The 12,677-nt window shown below is 39.0% G+C and overlaps 1 protein-coding gene across 1 annotated transcript in view; it reads left to right on the top strand.

Annotated features, from left to right (window-relative positions):
- The window catches only part of LOC147084895 (uncharacterized), a 51,430-nt gene that overhangs the window by 20,480 nt on the left and 18,273 nt on the right, over nucleotides 1–12,677 (top strand). The window lies entirely within an intron of this gene.

The raw sequence follows: 12,677 nt of genomic DNA, 5'->3' as shown, positions 1-12,677 counted from the left end.
CAGGAGCTGCTATTCCCTATAATATACACAGGAGCTGCTATTCCCTATAATATACACAGGGGCTGCTATTCTCTATAATATACACAGGGGCTGCTATTCTCTATAATATACACAGGGGCTGCTATTCTCTATAATATACACAGGAGCTGCTATTCTCTATAATATACACAGGAGCTGCTATTCACTATAATATACACAGGGGCTGCTATTCCCTATAATATACACAGGGGCTGCTATTCTCTATAATATACACAGGAGCTGCTATTCACTATAATATACACAGGAGCTGCTATTCACTATAATATACACAGGGGCTGCTATTCTCTATAATATACACAGAGGCTGCTATTCTCTATAATATACACAGGGGCTGCTATTCTCTATAATATACACAGGAGCTGCTATTCTCTATAATATACACAGGGGCTGCTATTCTCTATAATATACACAGAGGCTGCTATTCTCTATAATATACACAGAGGCTGCTATTCTCTATAATATACACAGAGGCTGCTATTCTCTATAATATACACAGGGGCTGCTATTCTCTATAATATACACAGGGGCTGCTACTCTCTATAATATACACAGGAGCTGCTATTCTCTGTAATATACACAGGGGCTGCTATTCTCTATAATATACACAGGGGCTGCTATTCTCTATAATATACACAGAGGCTGCTACTCTCTATAATATACACAGGGGCTGCTATTCTCTATAATATACACAGGGGCTGCTATTCTCTATAATATACACAGGGGCTGCTATTCTCTATAATATACACAGGGGCTGCTATTCTCTATAATATACACAGGGGCTGCTATTCTCCATAATATACACAGGGGCTGCTATTCTCTATAATATACACAGGGGCTGCTATTCTCTATAATATACACAGGGGCTGCTATTCTCTATAATATACACAGTTGCTGCTCTTCTCTATAATATACACAGGGGCTGCTATTCTCTATAATATACACAGGGGCTGATATTCTCTATAATATACACAGGGGCTGCTATTCTCTATAATATACACAGGGGCTGCTATTCTCTATAATATACACAGGGGCTGCTATTCTCTATAATATACACAGTTGCTGCTCTTCTCTATAATATACACAGGGGCTGCTATTCTCTATAATATACACAGGGGCTGCCATTCTCTATAATATACACAGGGGCTGCTATTCTCTATAATATACACAGGGGCTGCTATTCTCTATAATATACACAGGGGCTGCTATTCTCTATAATATACACAGGGGCTGCAATTCTCTATAATATACACAGGAGCTGCTGTTCTCTATAATATACACAGGGGCTGCTATTCTCTATAATATACACAGGGGCTGCTATTCTCTATAATATACACAGGGGCTGCTATTCTCTACAATATACACAGGGGCTGCTATTCTCTACAATATACACAAGGGCTGCTATTCTCTATAATATACACAGGGGCTGCTATTCTCTATAATATACACAGGGGCTGCTATTCTCTATAATATACACAGGGGCTGCTATTCTCTATAATATACACAGGGGCTGCTATTCTCTATAATATACACAGGGGCTGCTATTCTCTATAATATACACAGGGACTGCTATTCTCCATAATATACACGGGCTGCTATTCTCTATAATATACACAGGGGCTGCTATTCTCTATAATATACACAGGGGCTGATATTCTCTATAATATACACAGGGGCTGCTATTCTCTATAATATACACAGGGTCTGCTATTCTCTATAATATACACAGGGGCTGCTATTCTCTATAATATACACAGGGGCTGCTATTCTCTATAATATACACAGGGGCTGCTATTCTCTATATTATACACAGGGGCTGCTATTCTCTATAATGTACACAGGGGCTGCTATTCTCTATAATATACACAGGGGCTGCTATTCTCTATAATATACACAGGGGCTGCTATTCTCTATAATATACACAGGGGCTGCTATTCCCTATAATATACACAGGGGCTGCTATTCTCTATAATATACACAGGAGCTGCTATTCTCTATAATATACACAGGGGCTGCTATTCTCTATAATATACACTGGGGCTGCTATTCTCTATAATACACACAGGGGCTGCTATTCTCTATAATATACACAGGGGCTGCTATTCTCGACAATATACACAGGGGCTGCTATTCTCTACAATATACACAGGGTCTGCTATTCTCTATAATATACACAGGGGCTGCTATTCTCTATAATATACACAGGGGCTGCTATTCTCTAGAATATACACAGGGGCTGCTATTCTCTATAATATACACAGGGGCTGCTATTCTCTATAATATACACAGGGGCTGCTATTCTCTGTAATATACATAGGGACTGCTATTCTCTATAATATACACAGGGGCTGCTATTCTCTATAATATACACAGGGTCTGCTATTCTCTATAATATACACAGGAGCTGCTATTCTCTATAATATACACAGGAGCTGCTATTCCCTATAATATACACAGAGGCTGCTATTCTCTATAATATACACAGGAGCTGCTATTCTCTACAATATACACAGGGGCTGCTATTCTCTATAATATACACAGGGGCTGCTATTCCCTATAATATACACAGGGGCTGCTATTCTCTATAATATACACAGGGGCTGCTATTCTCTATAATATACACAGGGGCTGCTATTCTCTATAATATACACAGGGGCTGCTATTCTCTATAATATACACAGGGGCTGCTATTCTCTATAATATACACAGGGGCTGCTATTCTCCATAATATACACAGGGGCTGCTATTCTCTATAATATACACAGGGGCTGCTATTCTCTATAATATACACAGGGGCTGCTATTCTCTATAATATACACAGTTGCTGCTCTTCTCTATAATATACACAGGGGCTGCTATTCTCTATATTATACACAGGGGCTGCTATTCTCTATAATATACACAGGGGCTGCTATTCTCTATAATATACACAGGGGCTGCTATTCTCTATAATATACACAGGGGCTGCTATTCTCTATAATATACACAGGGGCTGCTATTCTCTATAATATACACAGGGGCTGCTATTCCCTATAATATACACAGGGGCTGCTATTCTCTATAATATACACAGGGGCTGCTATTCTCTATAATATACACAGGGGCTGCTATTCCCTATAATATACACAGGGGCTGCTATTCTCTATAATATACACAGGGGCTGCTATTCTCTATATTATACACAGGAGCTGCTATTCTCTATAATATACACAGGGGCTGCTATTCTCTATAATATACACAGGAGCTGCTATTCTCTATATTATACACAGGGGCTGCTATTCTCTATAATATACACAGGGGCTGCTATTCCCTATAATATACACAGGGGCTGCTATTCTCTATAATATACACAGGGGCTGCTATTCTCTATAATATACACAGGGGCTGCAATTCTCTATAATATACACAGGGGCTGCTATTCTCTATAATATACACAGGGGCTGCTATTCCCTATAATATACACAGGGGCTGCTATTCTCTATAATATTCACAGGGGCTGCTATTCTCTATATTATACACAGGAGCTGCTATTCTCTATAATATACACAGGGGCTGCTATTCTCTATAATATACACAGGAGCTGCTATTCTCTATATTATACACAGGGGCTGCTATTCTCTATAATATACACAGGGGCTGCTATTCCCTATAATATACACAGGGGCTGCTATTCTCGATAATATACACAGGAGTTGCTATTCTCTATAATATACACAGGGGCTGCTATTCTCTATAATATACACAGGGGCTGCTATTCTCTATAATATACACAGGGGCTGCTATATTCTATAATATACACAGGGGCTGCTATTCTCTATAATATACACAGGGGCTGCTATTCTCTATAATATACACAGGAGCTGCTATTCTCTATAATATACACAGGGGCTGCTATTCTCTATAATATACACAGGGGCTGCTATTCTCTATAATATACACTGGGGCTGCTATTCTCTATAATATACACTGGGGCTGCTATTCTCTATAATATACACTGGGGCTGCTATTCTCTATAATATACACAGGGGCTGCTATTCTCTATAATATACACAGGGGCTGCTATTCTCTATAATATACACAGGGGCTGCTATTCTCTATAATATACACAGGAGCTGCTATTCTCTATATTATACACAGGGGCTGCTATTCTCTATAATATACACAGGGGATGCTATTCTCTATGATATACACAGGGGCTGCTATTCTCTATATTATACACAGGGGCTGCTATTCTCCATAATATACACAGGGGCTGCTATTCTCTATAATATACACAGGGGCTGCTATTCTCTATAATATACACAGGGGCTGCTATTCTCTATAATATACACAGGGGCTGCTATTCTCTATATTATACACAGGGGCTGCTATTCTCTATAATATACACAGGGGCTGCTATTCTCTATAATATACACAGGAGCTGCTATTCTCTATAATATACACAGGAGCTGCTATTCTCTATAATATACACAGGAGATGCTATTCTCTATAATATACACAGGGGCTGCTATTCTCTATAATATACACAGGGGCTGCTATTCTGTATAATATACACAGGGGCTGCTATTCACTATAATATACACAGGGGCTGCTATTCTCTATAATATACACAGGGGCTGCTATTCTCTATAATATACACAGGGGCTGCTATTCTCTATAATATACACAGGGGCTGCTATTCTCTATAATATACACAGGGGCTGCTAATCTCTATAATATACACAGGGGCTGCTATTCCCTATAATATACACAGGGGCTGCTATTCTCTATAATATACACAGGGGCTGCTATTCTCTATAATATTCACAGGGGCTGCTATTCTCTATAATATACACAGGGGCTGCTATTCTCTATAATATACACAGGAGCTGCTATTCTCTATAATATACACAGGGGCTGCTATTCTCTATAATATACACAGGGGCTGCTATTCTCTATAATATACACAGGGGCTGCTATTCTCTATAATATACACAGGGGCTGCTATTCTCTATAATATAGACAGCGGTTGCTATTCTCTATAATATACACAGGGGCTGCTATTCTCTATAATATACACAGAGGCTGCTATTCTCTATAATATACACAGGGGCTGCTATTCCCTATAATATACACAGGGGCTGCTATTCTCTATAATATACACAGGGGCTGCTATTCTCTATATTATACACAGGAGCTGCTATTCTCTATAATATACACAGGGGCTGCTATTCTCTATAATATACACAGGAGCTGCTATTCTCTATATTATACACAGGGGCTGCTATTCTCTATAATATACACAGGGGCTGCTATTCACTATAATATACACAGGGGCTGCTATTCTCTATAATATACACAGGGGCTGCTATTCTCTATAATATACACAGGGGCTGCTATTCTCTATAATATACACAGGGGCTGCTATTCTCTATAATATACACAGGGGCTGCTATTCTCTATAATATACACAGGGGCTGCTATTTATAATATACACAGGGGCTGCTATTCCCTATAATATACACAGGGGCTGCTATTCTCTATAATATACACAGGGGCTGCTATTCTCTATATTATACACAGGAGCTGCTATTCTCTATAATATACACAGGGGCTGCTATTCTCTATAATATACACAGGAGCTGCTATTCTCTATATTATACACAGGGGCTGCTATTCTCTATAATATAAACAGGGGCTGCTATTCCCTATAATATACACAGGGGCTGCTATTCTCTATAATATACACAGGAGCTGCTATTCACTATAATATACACAGGGGCTGCTATTCTCTATAATATACACAGGGGCTGCTATTCTCTATAATATACACAGGGGCTGCTATATTCTATAATATACACAGGGGCTGCTATTCTCTATAGTACACACAGGGGCTGCTATTCTCTATAATATACACAGGAGCTGCTATTCTCTATAATATACACAGGGGCTGCTATTCTCTATAATATACACAGGGGCTGCTATTCTCTATAATATACACAGGGGCTGCTATTCTCTATAATATACACTGGGGCTGCTATTCTCTATATTATACACAGGGGCTGCTATTCTCTATAATATACACAGGGGATGCTATTCTCTATAATATGCACAGGGGCTGCTATTTTCTATAATATACACAGGGGCTGCTATTCTCTATAATATACACAGGGGCTGCTATTCTCTATAATATACACAGGGGCTGCTATTCTCTATATTATACACAGGGGCTGCTATTCTCTATAATATACACAGGGGCTGCTATTCTCTATAATATACACAGGAGCTGCTATTCTCTATAATATACACAGGAGCTGCTATTCTCTATAATATACACAGGAGCTGCTTTTCTCTATAATATACACAGGGGCTGCTATTCTCTATAATATACACAGGGGCTGCTATTCTCTATAATATACACAGGGGCTGCTATTCTCTATAATATACACAGGGGCTGCTATTCTCTATAATATACACAGGGGCTGCTATTCTCTATAATATACACAGGGGCTGCTATTCTCTATAATATACACAGGGGCTGCTAATCTCTATAATATACACAGGGGCTGCTACTCTCTATAATATACACAGGGGCTGCTATTCTCTATAATATACACAGGGGCTGCTATTCTCTATAATATACACAGGGGCTGCTATTCTCTATAATATACACAGGGGCTGCTAATCTCTATAATATACACAGGGGCTGCTATTCCCTATAATATACACAGGGGCTGCTATTCTCTATAATATACACAGGGGCTGCTATTCTCTATAATATACACAGGGGCTGCTGTTCCCTATAATATACAAAGGGGCTGCTATTCTCTATAATATACACAGGGGCTGCTATTCTCTTTTTTATACACAGGAGCTGCTATTCTCTATAATATACACAGGGGCTGCTATTCTCTATAATATACACAGGAGCTGCTATTCTCTATATTATACACAGGGGCTGCTATTCTCTATAATATACACAGGGGCTGCTATTCACTATAATATACACAGGGGCTGCTATTCTCTATAATATACACAGGGGCTGCTATTCTCTATAATATACACAGGGGCTGCTATTCTCTATAATATACACAGGGGCTGCTATTCTCTATAATATACACAGGGGCTGCTATTCTCTATAATATACACAGGGGCTGCTATTTATAATATACACAGGGGCTGCTATTCCCTATAATATACACAGGGGCTGCTATTCTCTATAATATACACAGGGGCTGCTATTCTCTATATTATACACAGGAGCTGCTATTCTCTATAATATACACAGGGGCTGCTATTCTCTATAATATACACAGGAGCTGCTATTCTCTATATTATACACAGGGGCTGCTATTCTCTATAATATACACAGGGGCTGCTATTCCCTATAATATACACAGGGGCTGCTATTCTCTATAATATACACAGGAGCTGCTATTCACTATAATATACACAGGGGCTGCTATTCTCTATAATATACACAGGGGCTGCTATTCTCTATAATATACACAGGGGCTGCTATATTCTATAATATACACAGGGGCTGCTATTCTCTATAATATACACAGGGGCTGCTATTCTCTATAATATACACAGGAGCTGCTATTCTCTATAATATACACAGGGGCTGCTATTCTCTATAATATACACAGGGGCTGCTATTCTCTATAATATACACAGGGGCTGCTATTCTCTATAATATACACTGGGGCTGCTATTCTCTATAATATACACTGGGGCTGCTATTCTCTATAATATACACAGGGGCTGCTATTCGCTATAATATACACAGGGGCTGCTATTCTCTATAATATACACAGGGGCTGCTATTCTCTCTAATATACACAGGAGCTGCTATTCTCTATATTATACACAGGGGCTGCTATTCTCTATAATATACACAGGGGATGCTATTCTCTATAATTTCCACAGGGGCTGCTATTCTCTATATTATACACAGGGGCTGCTATTCTCTATAATATACACAGGGGCTGCTATTCCCTATAATATACACAGGGGCTGCTACTCTCTATAATATACACAGGGGCTGCTATTCTCTATAATATACACAGGGGCTGCTATTCTCTATATTATACACAGGGGCTGCTATTCTCTATAATATACACAGGGGCTGCTATTCTCTATAATATACACAGGAGCTGCTGTTCTCTATAATATACACAGGAGCTGCTATTCTCTATAATATACACAGGAGCTGCTTTTCTCTATAATATACACAGGGGCTGCTATTCTCTATAATATACACAGGGGCTGCTATTCTCTATAATATACACAGGGGCTGCTATTCACTATAATATACACAGGGGCTGCTATTCTCTATAATATACACAGGGGCTGCTATTCTCTATAATATACACAGGGGCTGCTATTCTCTATAATATACACAGGGGCTGCTATTCTCTATAATATACACAGGGGCTGCTATTCTCTATAATATACACAGGGGCTGCTAATCTCTATAATATACACAGGGGCTGCTATTCCCTATAATATACACAGGGGCTGCTATTCTCTATAATATACACAGGAGCTGCTATTCTCTATAATATTCACAGGGGCTGCTATTCTCTATAATATACACAGGAGCTGCTATTCCCTATAATATACACAGGGGCTGCTATTCTCTATAATATACACAGGGGCTGCTATTCTCTATAATATACACAGGGGCTGCTATTCTCTATAATATACACAGGGGCTGCTATTCTCTATAATATAGACAGGGGTTGCTATTCTCTGTAATATACACAGGGGCTGCTATTCTCTATAATATACACAGGAGCTGCTATTCTCTATAATATACACAGGGGCTGCTATTCTCTATAATATACACAGAGGCTGCTATTCTCTATAATATACACAGGGGCTGCTATTTTCTATAATATACACAGGGGCTGCTATTCTCTATAATATACACAGGAGCTGCTATTCTCTATAATATACACAGGGGCTGCTATTCTCTATAATATACACAGAGGCTGCTATTCTCTATAATATACACAGAGGCTGCTATTCTCTATAATATACACAGGGGCTGCTATTCTCTATAATATACACAGGGGCTGCTACTCTCTATAATATACACAGGAGCTGCTATTCTCTGTAATATACACAGGGGCTGCTATTCTCTATAATATACACAGGGGCTGCTATTCTCTATAATATACACAGAGGCTGCTACTCTCTATAATATACACAGGGGCTGCTATTCTCTATAATATACACAGGGGCTGCTATTCTCTATAATATACACAGGGGCTGCTATTCTCTATAATATACACAGGGGCTGCTATTCTCTATAATATACACAGGGGCTGCTATTCTCCATAATATACACAGGGGCTGCTATTCTCTATAATATACACAGGGGCTGCTATTCTCTATAATATACACAGGGGCTGCTATTCTCTATAATATACACAGTTGCTGCTCTTCTCTATAATATACACAGGGGCTGCTATTCTCTATAATATACACAGGGGCTGATATTCTCTATAATATACACAGGGGCTGCTATTCTCTATAATATACACAGGGGCTGCTATTCTCTATAATATACACAGGGGCTGCTATTCTCTATAATATACACAGTTGCTGCTCTTCTCTATAATATACACAGGGGCTGCTATTCTCTATAATATACACAGGGGCTGCCATTCTCTATAATATACACAGGGGCTGCTATTCTCTATAATATACACAGGGGCTGCTATTCTCTATAATATACACAGGGGCTGCTATTCTCTATAATATACACAGGGGCTGCAATTCTCTATAATATACACAGGAGCTGCTGTTCTCTATAATATACACAGGGGCTGCTATTCTCTATAATATACACAGGGGCTGCTATTCTCTATAATATACACAGGGGCTGCTATTCTCTACAATATACACAGGGGCTGCTATTCTCTACAATATACACAAGGGCTGCTATTCTCTATAATATACACAGGGGCTGCTATTCTCTATAATATACACAGGGGCTGCTATTCTCTATAATATACACAGGGGCTGCTATTCTCTATAATATACACAGGGGCTGCTATTCTCTATAATATACACAGGGGCTGCTATTCTCTATAATATACACAGGGACTGCTATTCTCCATAATATACACGGGCTGCTATTCTCTATAATATACACAGGGGCTGCTATTCTCTATAATATACACAGGGGCTGATATTCTCTATAATATACACAGGGGCTGCTATTCTCTATAATATACACAGGGTCTGCTATTCTCTATAATATACACAGGGGCTGCTATTCTCTATAATATACACAGGGGCTGCTATTCTCTATAATATACACAGGGGCTGCTATTCTCTATAATATACACAGGGGCTGCTATTCTCTATAATGTACACAGGGGCTGCTATTCTCTATAATATACACAGGGGCTGCTATTCTCTATAATATACACAGGGGCTGCTATTCTCTATAATATACACAGGGGCTGCTATTCCCTATAATATACACAGGGGCTGCTATTCTCTATAATATACACAGGAGCTGCTATTCTCTATAATATACACAGGGGCTGCTATTCTCTATAATATACACTGGGGCTGCTATTCTCTATAATACACACAGGGGCTGCTATTCTCTATAATATACACAGGGGCTGCTATTCTCGACAATATACACAGGGGCTGCTATTCTCTACAATATACACAGGGTCTGCTATTCTCTATAATATACACAGGGGCTGCTATTCTCTATAATATACACAGGGGCTGCTATTCTCTAGAATATACACAGGGGCTGCTATTCTCTATAATATACACAGGGGCTGCTATTCTCTATAATATACACAGGGGCTGCTATTCTCTGTAATATACATAGGGACTGCTATTCTCTATAATATACACAGGGGCTGCTATTCTCTATACTATACACAGGGTCTGCTATTCTCTATAATATACACAGGAGCTGCTATTCTCTATAATATACACAGGAGCTGCTATTCCCTATAATATACACAGAGGCTGCTATTCTCTATAATATACACAGGAGCTGCTATTCTCTACAATATACACAGGGGCTGCTATTCTCTATAATATACACAGGGGCTGCTATTCCCTATAATATACACAGGGGCTGCTATTCTCTATAATATACACAGGGGCTGCTATTCTCTATAATATACACAGGGGCTGCTATTCTCTATAATATACACAGGGGCTGCTATTCTCTATAATATACACAGGGGCTGCTATTCTCTATAATATACACAGGGGCTGCTATTCTCTATAATATACACAGGGGCTGCTATTCTCTATAATATACACAGGGGCTGCTATTCTCTATAATATAGACAGCGGTTGCTATTCTCTATAATATACACAGGGGCTGCTATTCTCTATAATATACACAGAGGCTGCTATTCTCTATAATATACACAGGGGCTGCTATTCCCTATAATATACACAGGGGCTGCTATTCTCTATAATATACACAGGGGCTGCTATTCTCTATATTATACACAGGAGCTGCTATTCTCTATAATATACACAGGGGCTGCTATTCTCTATAATATACACAGGAGCTGCTATTCTCTATATTATACACAGGGGCTGCTATTCTCTATAATATACACAGGGGCTGCTATTCACTATAATATACACAGGGGCTGCTATTCTCTATAATATACACAGGGGCTGCTATTCTCTATAATATACACAGGGGCTGCTATTCTCTATAATATACACAGGGGCTGCTATTCTCTATAATATACACAGGGGCTGCTATTCTCTATAATATACACAGGGGCTGCTATTTATAATATACACAGGGGCTGCTATTCCCTATAATATACACAGGGGCTGCTATTCTCTATAATATACACAGGGGCTGCTATTCTCTATATTATACACAGGAGCTGCTATTCTCTATAATATACACAGGGGCTGCTATTCTCTATAATATACACAGGAGCTGCTATTCTCTATATTATACACAGGGGCTGCTATTCTCTATAATATAAACAGGGGCTGCTATTCCCTATAATATACACAGGGGCTGCTATTCTCTATAATATACACAGGAGCTGCTATTCACTATAATATACACAGGGGCTGCTATTCTCTATAATATACACAGGGGCTGCTATTCTCTATAATATACACAGGGGCTGCTATATTCTATAATATACACAGGGGCTGCTATTCTCTATAGTACACACAGGGGCTGCTATTCTCTATAATATACACAGGAGCTGCTATTCTCTATAATATACACAGGGGCTGCTATTCTCTATAATATACACAGGGGCTGCTATTCTCTATAATATACACAGGGGCTGCTATTCTCTATAATATACACTGGGGCTGCTATTCTCTATATTATACACAGGGGCTGCTATTCTCTATAATATACACAGGGGATGCTATTCTCTATAATATGCACAGGGGCTGCTATTTTCTATAATATACACAGGGGCTGCTATTCTCTATAATATACACAGGGGCTGCTATTCTCTATAATATACACAGGGGCTGCTATTCTCTATATTATACACAGGGGCTGCTATTCTCTATAATATACACAGGGGCTGCTATTCTCTATAATATACACAGGAGCTGCTATTCTCTATAATATACACAGGAGCTGCTATTCTCTATAATATACACAGGAG

Source organism: Somniosus microcephalus, unplaced genomic scaffold, assembly GCF_052327205.1.
Source record: "Somniosus microcephalus isolate GS21.2 unplaced genomic scaffold, FLI_Smic_1.0 unresolved_chr9, whole genome shotgun sequence".
Taxonomy (NCBI): domain Eukaryota; kingdom Metazoa; phylum Chordata; class Chondrichthyes; order Squaliformes; family Somniosidae; genus Somniosus; species Somniosus microcephalus.
This window is presented reverse-complemented; position numbering and strand designations above follow the sequence as displayed.